This window comes from Nicotiana tabacum, chromosome 2, assembly GCF_000715075.1.
Source record: "Nicotiana tabacum cultivar K326 chromosome 2, ASM71507v2, whole genome shotgun sequence".
Classification (NCBI taxonomy): domain Eukaryota; kingdom Viridiplantae; phylum Streptophyta; class Magnoliopsida; order Solanales; family Solanaceae; genus Nicotiana; species Nicotiana tabacum.
The window spans coordinates 61,891,013-61,911,205 of NC_134081.1; positions in this window are offsets into that span (position 1 = coordinate 61,891,013).

Here is a 20,193-nt window from a genome sequence, read left to right on the forward strand (position 1 = left end):
GTATCACCTATTGAATGCCTTTCCTCGCCACAAAACACTCTCTCCCTCCCTACAAATTTTATATTTTCTCGTAACTCTTTGTCATTGTTCGAGTCATTTTTCAAAATTTGATTGTGATTTCGGTACTTGGAATTTGTTATTGTTCGATGATAAACTAAGCAAATTGTAACGACCCGACCGGTCGTTTTGAGCTCTAGCACGCCGTTCGGCGGTTTGAGGCCATGAGCAACTTCACTTCAGGTATTATAACTTGTACGCGTGGTGGGAATTGAAATTTCAGAAGTTCAGAGTTGAATTGGAAAGAAAATTCTCATTTCGAAAGCTTTAAGTTGGAAGAATTGACTAAGATTGGATTTTAGAGTAAACGGCCTCGGAATCGAGATTTGAAGGTTCCAGCAGGTTTGTATGATGATTTCGGACTTGGGCGTATGTTCGGATCGTGTTTTGGATACCCCGGGAGCATTTTCGGCACCTATTGTGGAGGTTAGCATTTTGGAAGAATCCCATAAATTTGGATTGAAGTACATTTCAATGTTATCGATGTCCGTCTGGAGTTTCGAGTCTGAGAATAGCTCTGTATGGTAATTTCGGTATTGGGAGTGCATCTGGAAGTGGATTTGGAGGTTCGTAGGTCATTTTGGGGCCATTTTGCGAAAGTTAGAAATTTGAAGGTTTTTGAGAAGTTTGACCGGGAGTGAACTTTTTGATATCGAGGTCGGATTCTAATTTCGAAAGATGGAGTAGGTCCGTAATGTCAATTATGACTTGTGTGCAAAATTTGAGGTCAATCGGACGTGATTTGATAGGTTTCGGCATCAAATATAGAAGTTAAAGTTCTAGAGTTCATAAAGCTTGAATTGAGTTGTGATTCGTGATTTCGACGTTGTTTGATGTGATTTGAAGGCTTGACTAAGTTCGTAATGTGTTTTGGAACGTGTTGGTATAATTGGTTGAGGTCCCGAGTGCCTCGGGTGGATTCCGGATGGTTAACGGATAGAGTTTGGACTTGGAAGAAAAGATGAGGCAGCTGATATCTGGTGTGATCGCACCTGCGCAATAAGGGCCGCAGGTGCGAGGTCGCATGTGCGGTTTGGGCGAAGCTGGGCAGTGATCACAGGTGCGAAGGGTTGTCCGCACATGCGAGGTCGCAGATGCGGAGGTGCGTCGCAGGTGCGAGAGTGAGAGAAAAGTCTGGTAGCGCAGGTGCGAGGGTATGCCCGCACCTGCGAAGGTGCTGATGCGGAAGGAAAGGCGCAGGTGCGGAGTCGTGCTAGGCAGAAGGAATGTGCATGTGTGAGGTTTTGGTCGCACTTGCGAAGCCGCAGGTGCGACTACTGTTCCGCAGGTGCGGTAATGTCGCAGGGCAGAAGGGTTTTTATAAATAGGACTTGGCCCATTTTTCTCCTATTTTCATTTGGTTTGGACGACTTTGGAGAGCTTTAAGGGGAGATTTTCATCAAGCAATTCTAGGTAAGTGGTTTCTTCCCGTTTGTGAGTTAAATACATGAATTATGCATGAATTGGAACATAAAAATTAGTATAAATTGTGGAGTTTTTGGTAGAAGACCTAGAATTTGGTATTTTAAATTTTTGACCACGAAATTGGGCATGAAATTGAGAATAACCCATGGATTCTTCTACATGTAAGTTATTCAAAGAAGCATATAAATTCTTAGAAAGGTCAGAAGAACCCATAAATTCCAAAATATAAATTTCAATACATTCAAGCTCATGATTATAACTTTTCCCAATAATATTCGCAACATCAATAGATTCTACATAATTGCTCAAACTGTCACAGAAAGAGTCATAAATAGGTTCATGAAAGAGTATTTGATCACTAACGTCACAATAATCATGCATATCCTCTTTAATAGTAGCAAACACTTTTACAGGCTCACAATCAACATGCCTAGAAGAATGACTTCCCATCAAACAACAAAACTCACATTCTAGCAATTTATCACATGAAAACTCACTAGACACTTGAATAAGAGAAGAAAGAATATTTAACTCATTAGCAAGCCTCTTCTCATAAATTTCATGCATCTTTCCACCAAGTTGGAATGCATAATCATCTATGTCATACTCAATTTCAAAAGGAAGCAAATTACTCTTGTACTTTAACTTAGATATTACAGTTAATGACTTGATATGCATCAAAATATCATCATCCACAAAAATTATAAAGTCACCAACATAAAAAATAAGAGTATAGTTCATTACCTCCAAAAATACCTTAGGTGTTCTAGGAAGGCCAAGAATGTGAATGAACCAATTATACATATCATACTTGGACTTATTTACTAATGGAACAACATCACCTTGTATTCTTTTATGCAATGATTTCAGCTTAGCAATGGCTTTAGGAAACTCCATGTTATAAATCTATAAATAAGAATTAAAATAGTTAAAAGGTTCAATAACAAAGAATTTAACCAAGCTTTTATCTTCCACCATCCAACAAGAATTAATTTCGCCTAATTCATGTTGGAATCCAATTGGATCCTTTACCGCCATTTCTCGTGCCTCACCCCTCCTTTCAAAAGGTCTTTCAACACATGGCTGCACAAAATCACAAGAACTAAAACAAGAATGAGTTAATAGGTTAGGAAGTAAAGAAATTTTATTCTTGCTTACACTCTCTTTGGCTTTTATCACAAAACTAACTTTTCCCTCACCCTTAGCCTCTTTTTTCTCACTAAAGTTTTTTTCTTCTTCTTTACTCAAACCCTCTTGTTTTTCTCTCTCAACCTTAAAGACTTTTCTTATCTCATTGCCTTCTCTCTTTTCTTTCCCTCAAGCTCACTCTTTTTCTCAATTGATATCCTAGTCTCTTCACTCAATACAACCTCTCATTTTTCCTCTCTTGGGATGTCAACATGCACTCCCTTACTCTTTTCATTCTTTTCTCTCTCATATTTTTCCATATTCTCTTTAACAGTCTTTTCATCTTCATAAATTTGTGAGGGAGTTAAAGGTCCAAGAATAAGTTTTTTCCTATTAACCTCAAAAGAGTATCTATTTTTTTCCATGTTATATGAAGCTCTTCTATAGGTATACCATGGCTTTCCCAACAAGATATGATAATTATTCATGGGAATCACTTCACACCAGATCGCATCCTCATACCTTCCAATAGAGAATAGTAATAACACTCTTTTATCTACCTTTACTCCTCTCAACATATAGGGTTCAATATGCTCAACACAAGGCAAGTTCAATTTTTCAACCATATAAGTGCTAATTGAGTTATAGCCAAACTCTTTGTCAATTCTAAGGGCACAAATCGCAGACATCACTTTAGCTCTTGTTTGAAAAATAATTTTACCATTGTCTTCCATCCATTCGGTATACTGTAAGTTCGACTTTTCAAGCTGTTGAGTCATAGCTCGCCTCCTTTCACTATAACTACCTGTTTGAAACATCTTGAACAAAGATTAGAAGAATTATGTATTTCTCAAACTTTGGCTTTTTCCTCTAATGTTCTCGCCTCTCTTGCCTTTTTTCATTCAAAGCAATTCTTGGTCATTATACTTTAGATTTATTAATAAACCTTACTAGTCACAACCCTTAGTGATAAGAATGTGGAGTTAGAAAAAGAATAGAAAAGTGAAGGACCAAACCTTGGAAGAATAGGAATTAGTTATGTAGAAAAAATAAGGAAAGAATTTAGGAAACCCAAAACCCACAAGAATAAGGAAAGAACTTACCTTAATCTTCAAGAACTAGGATGCCCTCTTCTTGTTTCCTTTCTTAACTTGGAAACCAAATAACACTTGAATTCTACAAATAATAATGAGCCATAATGCTTTTCTTTTGGCTGATTTTAGTTTTTTTGTTTTGTCCAAGAACCTCCCAAGATTATCAAGATTGAAATCTTGATTAGCCTATGCTATGATACCACTTGATAACAACACGATAGGAGTCCAAAAATTACTAAAGAAAATCAAGAAATGCGCGGAAGCTAAAAGAAAATAAAGAAACAAAAAAACAACGAAAAATTAAAGATAGATTGAATTCAAGAAAGAGTTTCTTGAATTCAAGAAGTCTATTCTTGAAGTTGAATCCTAACAACAACAATTAGCTAACAAAGAACTAATCGCCTTTGGTAGAGAATTAAAAACAAGAGATAGATTGTGAAACCCGACCCTTTAGAATAACAAGAATAACAATAAGCCTAAACTTATCACCTTTCTTGAATACCTAGAAGTGATCTAAGATTTCGAAAGAGTTTAAACTTACCACCTTAAGTTGAGTCTTGAAGGTTGAAGAATAAATCCAAGAGTAGCCACACACAAGAGTGCAAGAAAAATCTCATAATTTTTATTGATATTATCTATAATAATCTAAAAATAAAGAATATACCCCTTTATATAGAGAGGGGGTCATGAAATTCCTACCTAAAAACAAGAAAATAAAGTCCTAAACTACTTTGGACAACAAGTCCAAATACCTTAGGAAAAGGAAAAACACTAGAAAACAAAAACCAAGTCAATCTTGGAAAGTAACTCCAACAATCTTAGAAAAAGGAAAACATAACCTTAACTACCTAGGAAAGCAATAAATCTAGTACCAAAATATATGAAAATAAGTTAAAACCAATCTTGGATAGAATCTTTAAAGTCGCAAACCAATCATGGATAGGATCTTGGAAATCTTGGAGGCAACTTGCAAGCAACTTGGCACCAACTTGTACCCAACTTCTATCACGCCTATTGAATCTTTCTTGGGAAGCAAGTAAGTCCTTTTTGTATTATAAAAACTTGGCTTCATGTAGGACTTATTGGGCTGCAAGTTTGGACACATTTTTTAGGTGCCAAATAGGTCCAATAATGGCCTGATTTGGACCTTCTTCACAAGATGTCTCTTGGGATCTAATCCACCTTTTCTTGAACATGAATTCCATAAAATAATTATAATACCTAGACAACTCATATCATTTATCCTTGAGCTCTCCATCCCAATTAATAACTTCTTTATTTGCACTCGAAGCCTAATGACCTTATTTTGTAACTCTTTAGCTTGACATTTTGTTAAAGGCCCTCTTTGAGATTCCAAAGCTTCATTCTTGTCCTTGAATAGATTTGAGCTTCCTAGGATGCTATCAGCGAGGTTGAGTCTGCTTATTAAATATTTTGAAAGGAGTTGAAATTGAAGAACTTAAGATTTAAAAGGTTTTATTTGAACTTCGTAATTTTGAAAAGAATTGAGGAATAATATAATAGCAAATCTATGTGTAACCACGTCGCATGTATGTTTCACGAGCGGGGTAATTTTCTTAAAAAGCTACAAGCTGAATTTCCCTTATTTTGAAAAGAATCAAGAAAAGGATTATGACTTACTGTTAAATTTATGTTTGACCGCCTCGCAGGTATAATTCGCGAGCGGGGTAATTCCTTAAATTTACATTTGACTGCGTCGTATGTATGATTCGCGAGTGGGGTAATAGATGCATCTATGGTTCGCGTCATTCGACCCTCTGGCAGTGCACTGTTTAAATATTTGTTGGATCGGGGTCGTACGACCTCTGCATAATTTGCGCATGCTTGTATTGCTTGCCTTGAAATTTATAAATAATGATATTGCCTCCTCGGACTAAGTTAAATAGTTAAATAATAGGAGATAAATTTGGAGATTTCTTAATTATAAATAAAAAAGCTGCTTACTTACTTCAAAATATTGAGCTTGCAACCGTTCATATAATTCATACTTAATTATATCATTGATATCCTATTTATAGCCCATAGTAAGTGTCCGAGTCGACCCCTCGTCATTACTTCTTCGAGGTTAGGCGGGATACTTACTGGGTACGCGTTGATTTATGTACTCATACTACACTTGCTGCATGTTTTGTGCATGTACATATATGACTAGTGGCCTTGTGGGCGCAGAGGCGCGGTTATTACGGAGACTTAGGTGAGCTGCATTCTATACGACGCTCTGCAGTCAACAGAGTCTCCTTCAGAGTACTTACATTTTTCCTGTCCAATTTGTATTCTGGGCAGCTGTTGTATTTTATTTTACATTCTTAGTAAATGCTCGTGCACTTGTGACACCGGGTTTTGGGATGATTATAGGTTGCATTGTATTGGAAATTTTTAAAGATATTATTACGTATTTTGTAAACTCCATCTTCTGTTATTTAATTGAGGGAAGCAACTATGATTTCAAAAATATTAAATGAGAATTTATTAAGTATTTATTGTTGGCTTGCCTGACGGCGGTGTCCGGCGCCGTCACGACCTTTATGAATTTTGGGTCGTGACACAAATCAGTATGAACTTCGCAAACGATACATTATATTTATATCTAAAATATGAATCTAATTTTTTTTAATTTTTTTCACAACTAAAATTTTCTTAGAATATTATAAAAGTTAAAATATTAAATTTAAGCTAAAGTATTTTTGAAGGAATGAACCAGTTCTCTAAGATATCCTAACGTCATATGATATATATCATGTGAGTATCATAGAGAACTAATGAGTGTTTAATAATTGAATTAAAAAAGTCCTTTTTAAACTCTTTGCGTACGACTGTATATCCTGTTGGTATAGCTATATACTATACTCGTATCATATGTTAGTTGGAACCTTTTTTGGTTGTATTAGCTATATTTAATTAGTACACTGCTTGATTTTTCTTTAGTAATAGTAGATTAATACAGTATCTTGAATTTTTTTAATTTTCCTTTATGCATGTGTATTATGTAATCATTTTGATTTTTCTTTATGCATTTGGTTTATATAATAGTATTATAGTACAATATCCTGAAATATATTATTATATTAATATGTGGTACATTATTTTTTGATTTAGTCATATATAGTTGCCTGGAATTAATTGATAGAACTGTGTACCCTATTGGTATAATTATATGTCATATTGGTATCATATGGTAGCTGGAATATTTTTTGATTGTTTTAGCTATATTTTTAAGTGAATTCTATTCTAAAATGATTTATATGATCATATTTTGTTGTGTTGGATTTTCTTCTACCTATGGACATAGATTTTGTGTATTATGTAATAATTTTTATAGTTATATGCAGTTGTTGGAACGACCTCGTACAACTATATACCATATTAGTATAGCTAAATACTATATTGGTATCATATGTTAGTTGAATCCTTTTTTGGTTGTATTAGCTGCATTTAATTGGTACACTATTTGATTTTCTTTTAATAATAGTAATATAGTACAATATCTTGAAATACTTTATTATATTAATATGTGGTACACTATTTTTTTATTTTTCTATATATGCATGTGTGTTATGTAATAGTAGTATAGTCATATAGTTATCGGAAATTAACAAGTAAAATTGTATACCATGTTGGTATAATTATATGCCATATTGGTATCATATGGTAGTTTGAACATTTTTTTGGTTGTTTTAGCTGCATTTTAAGTGAATTCTATTCTAAAATGATTTATATAATCATGTTTTGCTGTGTTGGATTTTCTTGTACCTATGGACATAGATTTTGTGTATTATGTAATATTTTTTATAGTTATATGCAGTTGTTGGAACGACCCCGTGCAACTATATACCATATTAGTATAGCTATATACTATATTGGTATCATATGCTAGTTGAATCCTTTTGTGGTTGAATTAGCTGCATTTAATTGGTACACTATTTGATTTTCTTTTAATAATAGTAATAAAGTACAATATCTTGAAATACTTTATTATATTAATATGTGGTACACTATTTTTTTATTTTTCTCTTTATGCATGTGTGTTATGTAATAGTAGTATAGTCATATAGTTATTGGGAATTAACAAGTAAAACTGTATACCATGTTGGTATAGTTATATGCCATATTGGTATCATATGGTAGTTTAAATATTTTTTTGGTTGTTTTAGCTGCATTTTTAAGTGAATTCTATTCTAACATTATATATATGAACATGATTTGCAGTGCTGGAATTTTTTTTTGTGCTGATGGACATAGATTATGTGTATTATGTAATAGTTTTTATAGTTATAGACAATTATTGGAACGACCTCATACAACTATATACCTTGTTAGTATAGGGAATGAGCAAGTTGCTTTGCGAATATTTAGCTTGCAATGTGAGCATGCAATTTTCTCATACTTTTATTGCATTCTTTAATATTTTGGTACAATAGTATAGTCGCAGATAGTTGTAGCAATATTCTAGAGCAATCATATACCCTGTTGGTATACATATATATCATATTGGTATCATATGGTATTATAAGTCTTTTTTGCTACTTATACTTTTATTGCATTTTCCAATATTTATTATCATTTCTATTCTAACTAGTATATATAGAGATTTGGTGGCCGTAGATTATGTTTTCTTGCTCCATAACTGGTTGTGTTACTGCTAATGGTAGAGTGTGTACTGATATTTGTAGGGAAGGAGATCAAGGTTTGCATAGAAATCACGTATTGATTCTTAGAAAAGGAACAGGAAATAAAGAAAAAAAAAGAAAAAAAAGAGTTAAATGAAATTAGAAAAGGAAAAAAAAAAGAAGAAAAAAGAATAAAATAAAATAAATAAATAAGGAATAAAAATTGAATGTGAAATAAGTTATGGTAAAAATAACAATAATAGAATTTGGGCAAAATTAAATAAATAGAAAAAAGAAAAATAATAATAAGAAAATGCGAAAAAGAAAAGGAGAAAAGAAAGAAAAGAAGCATAGAAATAAAAAAGAATTGGAGAAAAAAGAGAAAATTCCCCCAAAAAACTACTATGGGTAGGAAATGTAATTAGTTTGATGGGTAGAAAAACAAATGGGTAGGTAAGGGTAAATAGTTTTATTTTTGTGGGTAACTATGTCATTCACCCTTAAATCTTGGCCAACTAAGTTCTTAGATATCTTATTGTGATTTTTCGGAACTTCTTGACTATAATATCTTGTAAAAATTATTGTTATTTTTTGACCTAATATGAAAATACTTAACCAAAATTTATCAAGTATAACAAACTGAAAACTAAATCTTAAAAGAAATATTTTACAAAATTTAATTTAATATATAGGGAATGGTCGTTTGTTTAAATAGTCGGGAAAAATTAATGATGATTTGTTTAGAATAGATTTTATCAAAAGTTAAATATGTTTTCTATTAAAATTAGGACATAAACGATGATATCAAGCAAATTACAACCTTGCTAAACCTTAAGTTTCCGTTTTCTCATAAAAGGAAATACTTTGTATGGATTCTTCATGCTTATAGCATGGGTGAGTCCTATATATAAGGATTAGTTACATAGAATTTTAAATAAGAAAAGATTTAACATGTAAAATTTTAGTTGATTTTAAAGACTTAAATTTTAGGGAAATAACTAAATGAATAACTTGTCTAGTGTGAAATTAATTTTTTAAAGGGTAAAAAGGGAGAAAAATATTTTCCTAAGGCCATTCGTAAGCCTCATTTATTTGCACTTAGTGTATGTCTGAATTTTAATCTTTCAAATATTAGTCATTAAGTGTGTTTATTTTTTAGATCTTAACCAGTAAGTCTGTTTATTTTTGTAATTTTATAATCTCTTAACGGGTATGAATAGATTTTAATGATTAAGATTTATAACAGAGTCTTAATATCATTAAGATGTTATACATTCAAGAATTTATGTAAAAATGATATTTTACTATTACTCTTACACTTTCACCACCAACCACCATCGCCACTATTATCACCGTCCTCTACCGTTATAAACTACCACCATCCTTAGCCATCATCCATTACCATCATCCTTAGCTACAACTACCACCGTTGCTAAGCACGAACGTTAGTTGTCATTACTACTAGCCATCATTCACATCCATCACCACCAACCACCATTACCACAATAATTATCAATAAGCACTATATATTATCCATCACTGTTATTAGCGACCACCACCATCAAACACTACCGTTAACTACTACTTCCATCCACCATCTACTACTCATATCGCCAACCAATACCACCACCAACTACTATCCAGTCGGTACTCACAATCACTACTGTTAGCCATCACCACCATTAACTATCATAAAAGTTTTAAAATTATTTTATTAATATAGTATTAGATTAATTAGTACTATTTCATTTGAATTTATACTTATTAAATTTTAAATAAAAACAAGTTTTATACATTCAGATGTAGAGTAAACAAACAATCTTAATTATTCAATATTCAAATTATAATACAACATTTTAATATTCAGATGGGTAATCAGATTCAGACGTTTTAATCTTAATATACATATTAATATTCAGATTCAAACGTATTAAACTTAATAAAAACAAATGAGGTCTTAATATAGTATTAGTCTCTATGCTCATGCGATATACCAAATACTTTTGTAGATATTACAAAATACATACAAAAAATAATAAAACTTTCAATCTTGTGTCGAAAGAAGCGGCTTTGCTCCATTACAACATGCTCCGGTAGTTGTCGATATAGGGTTGAAGCAAGTTATAATCCAAATAAACTCATTAATAAAGGTTTGACCCAATTAAGGGACAAAATACAATGAAACATTCTAAGAGTAATGTTAAAATTTGTAAAATCACTTAAAGAATGCATTACCCTCCCGAGACCCTATTATGTGGGATTATACTAGATTTGTTGTTGTACTTAAAGAATGCTACAACACTTAATATTTTTGTTGGTGAAGATAAAAAAAATTATTAGTTACCAAAAATAAAATTACAATTTGGGACTCCCTCAAATTTAGAAAGAAAATGAAAAAATAACTAACATTTACCCCATCCTACTATCATGTATATCTCGTTTCTAAAAAAATAAAAGGTTGTAATGTAATGACACAACCGGTCATTTTAAGTATTTGCACTCAGTTTGGTGGTTTAAGGTCATGAGAAGCTTCATATGGTGTATTATGACTTGTGTGTATAGTCGTTTTGGTTTTTGAGTTGTTCGGAATTAATTTGGAAGAATGATTCTTAAATAGGTGTAACGGCCCGGTCGGTCATTTTGAGTGTATTAGCCATGATCCCCTATTTACTGCTTTTTCCGTATCTGTTTATGCTTACGTGACTTGCTAGGAGGTCTTATTTTTGGTTTCGGAGTGTTTTGGGATACGTAGTCCCTAAAACAGAAGCTTAAGTCTTAGGACTTAGGAACGCGTCCGGAATGTGATTTGAAGGCTCGACTAAGTTCGTATGGTATTTTAGGACTTGTAGGTATGTTTGGTTGAGGTCCCGGGGGCCTCGGGTTGATTTCGAATGGTTAACGGATCATTTTGGACTTAGGAGAGATAGCAGATTTCTGGTATTTTTGTTGCAGACTTTTCTTCATCGCGTTCGCGAGAGATGTCTCGCGATCGCGCAAGGCATTTGAGAGGCCAGCTGGAGTTGTTAGGGGTCGCGTTTGCGAAGGGTGATGTTGGTAAAGCTTCGCGTTTGCGAAGCTATGGTCGCGTTCGCGAAGAGTTAAGTTGAGGGGCATGCAGATTGGTCCACGCGAACGCGAGAGGGTGGTTGCGTTCGCGATGAAGGTGCATCTGGGCAGATTTAAAAGATTAGAAATGAGGGTTTCGAGTTCATATCATAAAATTGAAGTGGGAGCTCGGTAGAAGGCGATTTTTGGAGATATTATTGCGTGGGTGTTTGGGGTAAGTGATTCCTATCCAATTTTGGTCAAACGCCATGATTATGCCTTTAATTCCACCATCTAATTTGTGATTTGGGGTGAAAAATTTGGGAAAAAAAGGAAGAATTCTTGAGTTAGATTTTTGAGGTTTTGAATGGGATTTTATTAGTGGATTTGGGTAAATTTGATATGGTTAGACTCGTGAGTGAATGGGCTTTCGGGTTTTGTGACTTTTGTCGAATTTCGAGACGTGTGCCCGGGGCCCGGTTTGAGTATATTTCGGATTTTGGCTTACAATTTTGTGTTTTTCTTGTGGAATTGATTCTTTTAACCTATATTAATTATATCGTGCTGCTTGTGGCTAGATTCGGGGTGTTTCGAGGGGTAAAGGCTTTGCGGAATAGGATTTTGCACGGTTTGAGGAAAGTAACAGTTTTAAATCTGGTCCTGAGGGTATGAAACTCCGGATTATCGGATTATGTGAGTATTGGAGGTGATGCACATGCTAAGTGACGTGTGTGTGCGCGTGCACCGTAGGAATTGGGACTTGGTCCATTTCGTGAAACTGTAAAGTTGGATAACTTGTTGCTAGCTATATGCTCTCCCTGTGTTATAGAAATTTGACTGCAAATTATGTTAGAAATCATGCTTAGGCTATGTGATGGTACTATTGGGACCCGCAAAGGTCGTGTACTTGTTGAAGTAATTGCTAATTACTGTCTTGTACTCAGTCATGGTTTTACTTGCGTATCATATCTCAGTCTCTTCTTGATTCTTGTTGATACACTATGTTATATTTGTTTGGGCCGATCTTTGTGATTTCTGAGATCCCGAGAGACTAGAGAGGTTGATTACTGAGTGAGGCCGAGGGCCGGTCTGTGAGGTATTGATACTATGGCACGTGAGTTGTCCGTGCGGATCCACATATTGATACTATAGCACGTGAGTTGTCCGTGCAACACGTGAGTTGTCCGTGCGGATATAGCGCTTGGACTGAAAGGAGCCCCTCTAGAGTCTGCACACCCTCAGTGAGCGTATGTACCTATTGAGTGTGAGTATTGAAGGCTGAGAGCCGAGTGATTTGAGCTGTTGTGACGAGTTGAGTGACTGTTGCCCTGAGAGGCTGTACTTGCTTTTTCATTTGTTGATGCACATAGTTGCTATCTGTCATTGTTGTGAAATTCCTGAAGGATTCTATATCTGGATTAGCTGAACTTTAAATGTATAAAATTGATTGGACTTAAACTGTCGGATGTGAAAGCATGTCTATTCTTTGCCGGAATTATTAAAAATGAACTGTAATTGTATAGCTCGTCACTGCTTCTCAGTTCTATATTTATTTCTATTACTTGCTGAGTTGGTTGTCATGCTACACACTGCACTTCATGTGTAGATCCAGGTGTGTTTGATCACGGAGGTTGTTGAGTTCTCGCGCGATCGAGTACCGGAGACTACGAGGTAGCTGCCGACGTCCAAGACCTTGTCTCTCCTTTTATGTTTTCTTTCTTTTCTGTATTGATACTTAGACACTATTTTTATTAGACTGGTTATCTAGATGTCATGCTAGACCCTGCATTTCATGTGCAGATCCATGTGTGTTTGATCACGGAGGTTGTTGAGTTTGCGCGCGATCGAGTACCGGAGACTACGAGGTAGCTGCCGGCATCTGCAGACCTTGTCTCTCCTTCCATGTTTTCTTTCTTTTCTGTATTGATACTTAGACACTGTTTTTATTAGACTGGATATCTAGATGCTCATGACTTGGTGACACCCCGATGTTTGGGGCTATCTTTACGCATTTTATTTTGAATTCAACTCCGGTCTTTGTAAAACTTTCTGGACCCATAGTTGCTTTCTCTGTCTTTATTTATCCGACTAATTCATATAATTCAAGTTCAGTCGGGACCCACAGTTGTGGACCTCGAAGAGTGCCTAACACCTTCTCTTCGAGGTAATTTTGAGCCCTTACCCGATCTCTGGTGATGCAAACTAGTCAAACCCGAGTCATATGCAAATAGGTGCCCTAACGCACCTTAAACCGTTAGATGGCGACTCTCCTCTTTTAATACCCTCCTTTAAAAGAGTTGTCACACGTCGAAACCCGATTTTCGAGAGAGAAAAACGAGGGTGCGACAGTTGGGGAGTAGGTTCTGCTGAAGGTTTCACCCATGAAGGGTGTTATGAGATTTGGGAAGAAGGGTAAGTTGAGCCCTCGGTTCATTGGGCCTTTTGAGGTACTTCAAAGGACTGGAGATGTGGCTTATAAGCTTGCCCTGCCACCTAGCTTGTCGAGTGTGCATCCATTATTTCATGTTTCTATGCTCCGGAAGTATGTCGGCGATCCGTCTCATGTTCTGGATTTTAGCACAGTTCAGTCATTGGATTGATGAGGATTGGATAATGCAAAAACGCATAATTGCTTATAAAATAATTAATTCACGTCACACATGGAAGTTTATTGCTAGCACAGTTACAAATATTTGTAGATATTTTTGTATTAGTGATAAAATAATATCAGTTTCAATGGATAATGCTAATAGTAACACAAATGCTATAGCCTTGCTTACCACTACGCCAAATCCTGCATTTAGTAACATTTTTCATGTTAGATGTATTTGTCATATTTACCATTTAATTATGGGTGATGGTATGAGAATTTTAAATATTAAATTTGAAAAGGTTAAAATGGCTCTTAACTGGCTTATTTATTCAAACCGTAGAAGTAGACTTAGAGAATATTTTAAAAGATGAGATGAATTTGGTCTAAGAGAAAGAAAGGTTCCTAAACCTTGTCCAACTAGATGGAATTACATGTATGAAAGTTTGGTTATTGCATATAAATATAGAAACCCCATAAACTCAACGTTTAATGCACATGTAAGTGATGATGATGAGCACCTTACGAATGGGGATTAGGCTAATGTTAAAATGCTTGTTGATTTTTTAGAAACATTTCATACGGCTGCTACAAATGAATTTTCTAGGCAATATTATCCTACTATTTCTAACTGTTTAGTTTATATTGAAGAACTTGCAAATTTGTTTGCTAATTTTTCAGAGGGTGTGGAAATTTATCAACTTGCTATTGATTCTATGAGAAAAAAGTTAAAAAAATATTTTTTTCCTATTCCCCCTATTTATGGTGTTGCTGCTCTGTTAAATCCTTGTATGATATTAGGAGGTCCTCAGTTTTGGTACGAAACTGTTTATAATGGTTTATCACTTGAGGATGATGAGTTGTCTCAACTTCCGGAAGCAATAGCCTCAATTAGAATAAATACTCAAAACTATTTATAATGCTTATCAAGTTGCATTAAATCATGCTAGACCAAATATTCCAACTCCTTCTTCTTCTTCTGATTCTCACTCATCTAAAAGAACTGCAAGAGTAAGAGCACTTAGTGCTTGGGCGGAGTTTAGGGGTTCTCAAGGTTCTAGTAGTAGTGATTTTTTCACAACTAAATGAGCTTGAAGTTTATTTGTCATAGGAAATTGAGGAAGTGAATCCCGACAGCTCCTTTAATCTTTTGGAATGGTGGAAGGACAAAGAAAAACACTTTCCGGTTCTTTCAAGGATGACCCGAGACATTTAAACTATTCAAGCTTCAACAGTGGCATCGGAGAGCACTTTCAGTCAAGCAAGACTTCAACTTGGTGATTATAGAGCATCTATGAGGGAGAGCTTGGAAAAATCAGTACTTTTCAGAAATTGGATCCGTTCGCAAAGAAGAAATTTTTGACTTGCTGAATCACAACCAGAGGAAGACGAAGCTTACGAAGAACTGCTAGCTGAACTTGTCGAGGATGCTACTTCGCCCGACAATGGAAGCGGCAATGACCAAGCTACTTTTACGCTACCACCAACGGAAATTCTTCCGAACCTTGAAAGATTTATGAAGTTTGTAAGAGATACCATGTAACTTGTATGAACAAAAATTAGTATTTATTATATAACTTGTATTTTGGCACATCTTGATTAGTTTCTTTTTCTTCTCAATAGTGGTATTAGCACCTTGTTGTGCTTATTCCATAGGGGGAGAAAGACTAAGAAAGATATTGCCATATTTTTTTTAATACTATAATAAAATTACAAGACATTGTTTTGAATATCTCTTTACAATATTTTTGTCTTTAAATTTTGAATTAAAAAGTTTAGGTCACAATTCTATCATAAAATTTACAAGGCATTGCCTTAGATATTTTTTTTACATCTTTTTGTCTCTAATTTCAATTCTATTTTTTTTTAAAAATAAATAATATTTTAGCCATTGGGCCCACTTAGCCCGTTTAGCCCGAGACCATGAGTTCGCAGTCCCGGTCCCGGGCCGATTCCTAGAAAAGGACCGTTTAGCCCGGGACCGTTTGGCCCATTTAGTTAGGGACCGGCCCGGGCCCGGGAACGTTTGGACCGACCCACTTGGCCCGATTAGGGCCCGGACCGTCCCATATGCCACCCCTACCATTGCTTCATTATTTGCTTCCTCACTTGTCCTCGAATACCTTGTGGTTCGTTCCCCAATCTCCATCGGAATCAAAGCTTTAGCTCCATACTCAAGGGAAAAGGGTGACTCTCCTGTGCTAGATTTCGCCGTTGTTCGATATGCCCATAGCATCCTCGGTAACTCTTCTGGCCAATTGCCTTTAGGGTCCTCCAATTTCTTTTTTAGTTTTTGAATTATCACCTTGTTGGTTGACTCTCCCAAGAATCATACTCTTAATCACCCATCTTTACGCAAACTCGAAATTGAATACTAGAGGTTAGAACCTTACCTCTTGGGTGAAGATCTTGTGATATTTCCTTGTTGGATTTCAAAGCTTGAACAAGATCTTGATGAACAAAGCACTTGAGCTTCTTCCTCTCTCTAGAACACTCTCCTTTCTCTCTAAAAATGTTAGATTTTTGCTCCAAAATGAGCTTCAAGGGCTATAAACTCTCCCTTCTCTAAAAGAATGTCAGTTTTTGCTCCAAAATGAGCTTCAAGGGCTATAAATCGAAGTTGGGTCGGGTAAAAAATTAGAAAGAATTGAAGCCCCGATGCAGATTTGCGATCACATAACACGTATGCGGTCCATAAACTGACCGCATAATTGAAGCTCCAAAACGAGGGTCACTTGTTTAGGTCTGCGGTGATTATGCGGCCCGCATACCTATTCTGCGGTCGCATAATGCACTGTAGATTTTCTCAAATCTTGCCTCACATCCGCTTCACTTTGCGGCCATTATACGGTCCGCATAGTGATTCTGCGACCGCATAGTGGACCGCAGAAATGCCCTCTTCTACTGAAAATTTTCCTTTACTACTCAGTGCATTGTTCAACCCAAAAAGTTCGAGCCGCGAGAAATTTCTATAACCTTTGTACTAATTGATCTACCTCGGCACCACAAAACCTTAATTTCCTTAGCAAAATTCTCCGGGGTCGTTACACATAAGTCAACATCTGGTCAACCTTTTCAACTTAAATTCTAAACCTTGGAACTAGGTGTTCCAAATCATTCCAAAACCTCACCGAACCCGAACTAATTACCCCCGGCAAGTCACATAACAAATGTAAACCATAAATTGAGCAGTAAATGGGGGAGACGGGGTTGTAATACTCAAAACGACCGGCCGGGTCGTTACATTCTTCCCCTCTTAAACAAACGTTCGTCCTCGAACGGGTTTAGAATTATACCTGGAGTCTCAAATAGGTGTGGATATTTGCTATGTATCTCCCGCTCAGTCTCCCAAGTAGCTTCTCCGACTGGCTGGCCTCTCCACTGTGCTTTCACTGAAGCTATGTTCTTTGATCTTTGATCTCAACTTTCGAACCTGCCGGTCTAAAATAGCCACCGTCTCCACATCATAAGTCAAATTACCATCCAGCTGCACTGTACTAAAATCCAAAATATGAGACGGATCCCCGACATACTTTCCGAGCATGGATACATGGAACACTGGATGAACACCTGATAGACTAGGTGGAAAAGCAAGTTCATAAACCATTTTTCCAATTTTCTTAAGTATCTCAAAAGGCCCAATATACTGAGGGCTCAACTTTCCCTTCTTCCCGAACCTCAACACACCCTTCATGGGCGAAATATTGAGAAGAACCTTCTCCCCAACCATGTAAGCAACATCACGGACCTTCCGGTCGGCATAACTCCTCTGTATAGACTGCGTCATGCGAAGCCGCTCCTGAATCAACTTAACCTTCTCCAAAGCATCCTGAACCAAATCAGTACCTAATAGCCTAGCCTCACCCGGCTCAAACCAACCCACCGGACACCGACACCGTCTCCAATATAAAGCCTCATACAGAGCCATCTAAATGCTCGATTGGTAGCTGTTATTGTAAGCAAACTCTGCCAGTGGCAGAAATGGATCCCAAGAACCCCCAAAATCAATGACACAAGCGCGTAGCATATCCTCCAATATCTGAATAGTGCGCTCGGACTGTCCGTCCGTCTGAGGGTGAAATGCTGTACTCAACTGAACCTGTGTGCCCAATTCTCATTGCACTGATCTCCAAAATTTTGATGTAAACTGCGTGCCCGGGTCCGAAATGATGGACACGGGCACCCCGTGTAGGCGAACAATCTCGCAGATATAAATCTCATCCAACCGCTCCGAAGAATAAGTAGTACCAACTGGAATGAAATGTGCGGACTTGGTCAACCGATCTACAATCACCCAAACCACATCAAACTTTCTCAAAGTCCGTGGGAGCCCAACTACGAAGTCCATGGTAATACGCTCCCACTTCCACTCCGGAATTTCAAGTTTCTGAAGCAATCCGCCCGGTCTCTGATGCTCGTATTTCACCTGTTGACAATTTAAACACCGAGCTACAAACCCAACTATGTCTTTCTTCATTCGCTTCTACCAATAGTGCTGCCTCAAATCCTGATACATCTTCGCGGCACCTGGATGAATGGAGTACCACGAACTGTGAGCTTCTTGGAGAATCAACTTACGCAAACCATCTACATTAGGTACACATAGCCTGCCCTGCATCCATAATACACCGTCATCTCCAATAGTGACTTCCTTGGCATCACCGTGCTGAACCGTGTCCTTAAGGACAAGCAGATGGGGATCATCATACTAGCGCTCTCTGATGCGATCATATAAAGAAGACCGAGAAACCATACAAGACAAAATTCGTTTCAGCTCGGAAACATCCAATCTAACAAACTGGTTGGCCAAGGCCTGAACTTCCAAGGCTAAAGGCCTCTCTATTACTGGTAAGTATGCTAAGCTGCCCAAACTCTCCGACTTATGACTCAAGGCATCGGCCACCACATTGGCCTTTTCGGGATGATAAATAATGGTGATATCATAATCCTTAAGCAACTCCAACCACCTCCGCTGCTGCAAATTAAGATCCTTCTGTTTAGACAGATGTTGTAGACTCCGGTGATCGGTGTAAACCTCACAACGGACACCGTACAAATAATGCCGCCAAATCTTTAAGGCATGAACAATAACTGCTAATTCAAGGTCATGGACCAGATAATTCTTATCATGTACCTTTAACTGTCTGGACGCATAGGCAATCACCCTACCTTCTTGCATCAACACTGCGCCGAGACCAATACATGATGCATCACAATACACAGCATAAGACCCTGAACCCATAGGCAACACCAATACTGGGGCTGTAGTTAAAGCTATCTTGAGCTTCTGAAAGCTCTCTTCATATTCATCCGACCATCTGAACGGAGCACCTTTCTGGGTCAATTTAGTCATAGGCGATGCGATAGACGAGAAACCCTCCACAAAGCAATGATAATAACCGCCAAGCCGAGAAAACTTTGTATCTTAGTAGCTGAAGATAGCATGGACCAACTCTGGATCGCCTCTATCTTCTTCGGATCCACCTTAATTCCTTCACTGGACACTATGTGTCCCAAGAATGCGACCGAACTAAGCCAGAACTCACACTTAGATAATTTGGCATAAAGTTTCTCTTCCCCCAGCCTCTGTAGCATAATACTCAAATATTGTGCATGTTCCTCCTGGATATGTGAGTACACCAGGATATAATCAATAAATACCACGACAAATGAGTCAAGATACGGCTGGAATACGCTATTCATCAGGTGAATAAATGCTGCTGGGGCATTGGTTAGCCCAAATGACATCACAAGAAATTCGTAGTGCCCATAACGAGTCTTGAATGCCGTCTTTAGAATATCCGAATCCCAAATTATCAACTGGTAATACCCCGATCTCAAATCAATTTTGGAGAACACCCTCGCTCCCTGAAGTTGGTCAAATAAGTCATCAATACGCGGCAATGGATATTTATTCTTAATTGTAACTTTGTTCAACTGCCTGTAATCGATGCACATCCGCATAGTACCATCTTTCTTTTTCACAAACAGAACTAGTGCACCCCAACATTTCTCACAAAGGCCAAATATGACAAACACCCCTTCCCCACCATACGTTGGGCCTTTAAATAAGAAATTACCCTGCTGGGAACATAATCTAGAGAACCTCTCCATTCGACCTTTGGCAACCCCGGCATTGCCAATGTCACAGTTTTTGCGTGAAAGTCCAGAATAGCATGACATGGAGACAACCAATCCATACCCAGGATTACATCAAAATCAACCA